At 29.3% G+C, this 5,823-nt stretch overlaps 1 pseudogene; it reads right to left on the bottom strand.

Annotated features, from left to right (window-relative positions):
- Positions 1-645: 645 nt before the first annotated feature.
- Positions 646-4,749, bottom strand: LOC149530908 (carotenoid cleavage dioxygenase 8 homolog B, chloroplastic-like; annotated as a pseudogene).
- Positions 4,750-5,823: the final 1,074 nt, after the last annotated feature.

Raw genomic sequence — 5,823 nt, 5'->3', positions numbered from 1 at the left:
TACAAAGAATTTTGGCTTTTTAGGGGGTGTGGTCACTTTTCTCTAGTATGGGCTACATGTGTTGTTATGCTCATTTTCTTTTGTGTTCCCTATTGGGTTTGTGTGTTTAGTTGGATTGGGTGATGGGTGGTATCATGGTTAATCTACCTACATGAGCCTTTCTTGTATTTGGGTGTTTGAATATTCCATATGTTGGTTTGAATGTAATGAACTTTTTTGGAATCAATACAAATCAATTTTTACCGATCAAAAAAATATATTTATACGTTTATAATATTACCATTTTTATCCTAAGAATTATCAAAATATATGAGATAAGGCCCCTCACATTATTTTGCCAATTCATCCAACCTTTTGGTCATACAAACTTGTCTTTATGCTAAAACCAACATAAAAACCAAAGGTTTTAAGCAATATGATTCTTATGAACACTAGCCACTAAAAAAATCACCAAAAGAATATATTAATCAATTCTAGTGAGAAGTATAATTCAATAATCATGTAAGCTACTTAGCAATACATAAGAAATATTTGGCATTGAGAAAATTTGACTAACTCATAACCTTACATAATAATTTCAAGTGTTGAACATTGATATTCCATTTTTTCCTTGAATTCCATTCAAATAGAATATAATTATCAAATTTACAAAGAATAAATCCATAAACCATGTAGACCTTGTGAGAGGTCATAAGGAAGCTTTTCATGAGAAACTTCTATGAAGGCAGATCCATCTAAAACTAGCCCAAACCCATCACCATATTTACGAGTCACTTTAGAAATCACCACTCCTCTAAAACAAATAGGTTAACCAATTAATATAAATTGATTTTTTTTTAAAATTGGACTAATTCTTGGTTTTAGTTTGAACATTCTCACCATCGCCTTCTACATTGTCTATAGGATGATCTAGGAAGAAGGGTTAAGAAGGCATGCTCGCCTCTTGGTACCAAAATTCAGTCAATTGATATAGTTTGTTAAAAAATATCATCCATATGTGTCCATGATATTGATTTTAAGAAGTTTAAAAATATTATGTAAACCTTTGCAAGAGAATTGACATAATGGAAAGGGAACTTTTCTCCACATCCATATGTATAATGATACACATTTCCTCTATAATTTGTATTAATAGTTCACATGTCTATCCTCTACCATGAATGCTCCTTTGGAGGAGACACGTTCTCCAATGTTCCTCTTGGACTACCATTGAGGGGTATACTTATAAAGCATCCTATTCTATTTAAAGAAAATGTATTTATTTTCTTGGTATGTATGTCATACTACTAAATATAGAAATAAAATAGAAATAATTTTATAACTTTTATATTTTTGTATTATTATCAATACTACCTAATGGAATTGAACAAAATTTATTGTGACATGAATATTATCTTCAATACTATTATTCATATAAAAAATGTGGATACTTTCCATAGTAAGTAATTATAAGAGAAAAGGAAATCATCTTGAATTTGGAAGAATATCATTTCCATCAAATGATCTCAATTCTTGTAGGAGTTTTCTTTCCAATATTTTAGTACTAGGATAATATTCACAACAATCAACTATAATTGGAATTAGCTTGTTGTTGGCCGCATTTTTTCTTCATGACCATTGGTGAAGTGGAAAGTTACAAATTGAGGAACCTTGATGGAAGCAACCTATGATATGAATTTATTCAATTAGCCTAATTTTTTATAGATTTGTTCAACTAACTTCTATGAATATAATTATTTACATAATTGAATCATAAATATACATACAAATTCTCCCATTTCTTTGGAGATTGTATGCATAAATGCTTTGGAATCTTGATTCCATTGTAAGAGCTTCTTATTTAAATAGTTCTTAAGATAACATTTTATTAGCATTTTAGGAACAATGATACTACAAATGAATGCACCCACCTTACAAAAGAACCACTTTTACAATTCACTTGAATTATTTTACTAGAATATTATTACATGTACTTATTTCATTTTAGGTTATTTGATAAATTTCAAACAATATAATCTTTAAAATATTGATTTGAGTTCTAGTTTTTATTGTAGCATGGTTTGAGAAAGGGTAGATCATTTGAATACAATGGGTTCTTTAAGATAATAATAAATAACATGACTAATATGCCAATTGTTTAAATAGAGAGAAATCGATCACATTAAAAATTACTACCACATTAATCATATCATACAACTTTTTTATATTTAGAGAAATGATCTTACTTTTCTAATTAAGTTTCTTTGATTAGTTCTCAAAAGCATTTGAATAACAAGGTATCTTGGGTTAATGAAATTTGGGAACAATAAAATAAATTTTTTATTAGACACAACAGGATGTCTTGATTGAATTGAAACCTTAAAAATAATAAACCAAATATTTTAATTAGAATTTTAGTAATATTTAATCAACCAATTAATATAAATCTTTTATAATTTAAGCACATGTCAACAATGTGATGGTGCACATATTATATGGTAAATAATTCAAATTTAGAATCTATAAACTATCTCATTGCATATAATAATGTTTAAAGTCTACTTGAACCTAGTGATCTACACAAGAAACATATATGGAAATGGAATTAAGTACCTGTAGATTGTCCATGAGCTTAAAGGGGCCAATGGTTTCAAATGTGTTGGGGTTGATTTCAATAGTTCCTTTTATAGTTTTAGTAAAGCGGAGGACTCTCCGGTCACCTAATCTATATGATACAAATAATTTATGTTGAGTACTTGCAATCATATTTCTAAAAAGTTGTGTACTTTTTGTAGTTTATAGTGCTATTTTTTTCACTTTTAGTTTAGATTATGCTTCATACTTTTGGTCATGATTTCTACTTTCTAATTATTTATTTCTTTTGAATGATAGATCATATAGGATGGTATAAAACTTTGAAGATGAAAGTATTACACACAATTTAAAATACATAAGTAGAATTATTTTTATCATATTTATTTATTTTTGGATCTACAATACTATTGAAGAAGAAGAATAATAACCTATGAACTGATATAATTGCATTATTTGTAATTGCATCACTAATTATCACTCTCTCTCTCTCTCTCTCTCTCTCTCTCTCTCTCTCTCTCTCTCTCTCTCTCTCTCTCTCTCTCTCTCTCTCTCTCTCTCTCGATCAGTAAGAGGTTGAAGTCATTATTAATTATTATGTGTTGTGTTTAATTATTATTATGATTATTTAGTAAGCACGAGTAGATTTGAACCCAAGACCTCTTCGATAAGAGGCTCACATTTGTGTTGTACGCTCTTACCTAAATCACCAATTGTCACTCTCACCATGTCCTTAATAGATGACTATATTTGATGGTTTTGGATGTTTTGAAAACTCGTGATAACAAATTGTATTATTCTTTATAGCAGCTTTATTAGCTTTAATTGTGCATGCCTTGCAGTCAAGTCTTCATCCTTAAAATGTAGATGAATTAAAGTTATATATCTTCTCACAAGAAAAGTAACAAAATACATTATTAGACATCATACATTACAAATATAACTTATTTTTTACATGAAAATCTGATTTAAGAATAATTTAATTTTTTTCAAAGAATGATGTAATTAATATCAAAATATATTATTAACACATAAAAATGATATCCGTAAAATAAAAATAAAAACCCTCTTCGAATCTTCATGACCTATGTCAAACACTACTAATCCATGATCTGTTTGGAATATTCGTACGATCCTACACCCAAATCCACTGGCCAGTGGCTATGGGGCAACTTATATGTACCCATAGCCAATGCTAAAGAGTGGGAATCTTTAATATTTACATTGAATAAAGGTGCATAAATATTTCCCGTAGATGGCGCCAAATCATTGTGTGTGAATTTTTTTTTTATTATTGGAATAAGAATCTAAGAATTACATTGTGTATGAATGTTGAATGAGCACTTAAAATGAATTTATAAATGAGAATATTATTGGGAAAGATTCGGTTGCAAATGAGAACATAAAAGCCAAAGTACGTAAGTTTGGAGTATCCAGCGAAGCCATTTTCAATCTCCAACTCAGCGAGAGCTTAAATAGATAAAACCTAAGCAGAAACTCTGTATGATACATTGGAAACTCTATACGATACATTGGAACATTGATGTTTATGGAATTGTGGAATATCGAGGGAGAGCTTAAATGTTACCCACGCAAAAAGAAGGTTGAAGCAGTTTTGCTTGTTCAAGGTTCAATGGATGTGGATTCATGTTTTTAATTGTTAAGGGAGAAGGTGGTGAAATAAAAATATTTAAATGGGTTGGTCTTTTTTGGACTCATATTATTAAAGATTATTTTATTTGGATTTAAGAAGCACGATTAATGAATAAGAATTGAAAGAGTCTGATTTTACTTGTGTAAAATTTAATATATGTTAACTGAAAAAGCACAAAAAGAACTAAAGAAGAATTTTGCCATTTTATAATTTAATGGGTGTGGGTTGAAGGAGCATGATTAATGGATGTGGATTTAACAAGTATGTTTTTTTCTTATGAAAAAATTAATGGGTGTTAATTAAAGGGACATGATTAATAGATGTGGATTGAATGAGTGTGATTTCATTTATCCAAATTTTAGGGCCCATTTGGTTGCTGGAATAGGAATAGAAAAGTCGGAATACATTTTCCATTTTCTGTTTGGTTCGTCACTTGGAAAAGCGAATAGGAATACGCATTCCCATTTTGCCTCTAAAATGAGCTTATACCCATTCCGAAAACTACCTGTTATTGGAATAGCCATTCCTATTCCCAATATTACATGCCTATTCTCCATTCCTATGCTCATGACCAAACATTATTGAATATAAATTGAAAGAGCATGATTTTACTTATGCAGAAAAACTGGTATAAGGTATATGTATCTAAAATATGGTTTGGTTTCTATACGATGAAACCATATATCTCATTCATATTATATGTTTCAATATTAAATGTCTCACACTATTTGTGTGAGTGTGTGTGAGAGAGAGAGAAATGGATACATATTGAAGGATTATAATTTTAGTCATTCTTCTTTTTTTATTGTTGAGTGAGTAGATGATGAAATAAAAATGGTTGAGATGGGTGGTTTTTTTCCTTGGACTTCTATTACTGGGGTACTTATAATTTATTACCAAGACTTATATAGAAGGCACCAATAGATTTAAAATTTAAAAACTTTAGCCTTTATTAGAGAGACATAAAAACAACAAGTCTATATTAAAAGGAAAGATTTCATTTTGATTAGATAAGAACAATAAGAATGGTGGTATATAATCTATACTATTGGCAAAGATTTCATTGTATAGATAAGCCACACAAAACAAGGCAGTAATAATGTTGTCAGGCAAATATTATGACCAAATATTCACTTGAAAATTACAATGTAAGAAGCAAAGTAGATATCATGTTCATTATATTTTTATTCAACTAAAAATAATATGTCTTCCATTTCTTTTATTGTTGAAGGAAAAGGTGGTGAAATAAAAAGTGATGAAATTGGGTAATTTTCATTGGACTTATATTACTAGTATATTTATATTTCATCAAAAAAATCATGTAGAAGATGTAAGAGATATCAAATTTAAAAATACTTAACACCCATTACAAACATACAAAATGATTGAGGGAATGTGAAATTGCTTTGTTAGGGTTTTACATGCAGTATGACTTTTTTCCTGAATTCATCTCTGGTTTTGCACATGTCTTACCACATTAATTGTGGGAGCATTAGGGGTTTTGTTATGGATCCAACCAACTTTATCCTAGTAGTTCATATTGGTGCTAGAGTTGTTGGGATGGATTCTCATGGCACCTCCTCTAAACAAATGGTCAT

Source organism: Cupressus sempervirens, chromosome 11 (genome assembly GCF_028749045.1).
Source record: "Cupressus sempervirens isolate cs-2001-9-10 chromosome 11, ASM2874904v1, whole genome shotgun sequence".
NCBI classification, from domain to species: Eukaryota; Viridiplantae; Streptophyta; class Pinopsida; order Cupressales; family Cupressaceae; genus Cupressus; species Cupressus sempervirens.
Note: the sequence above shows the minus strand (reverse complement) of the source record. Positions and strands in the feature narration are given on the sequence as shown.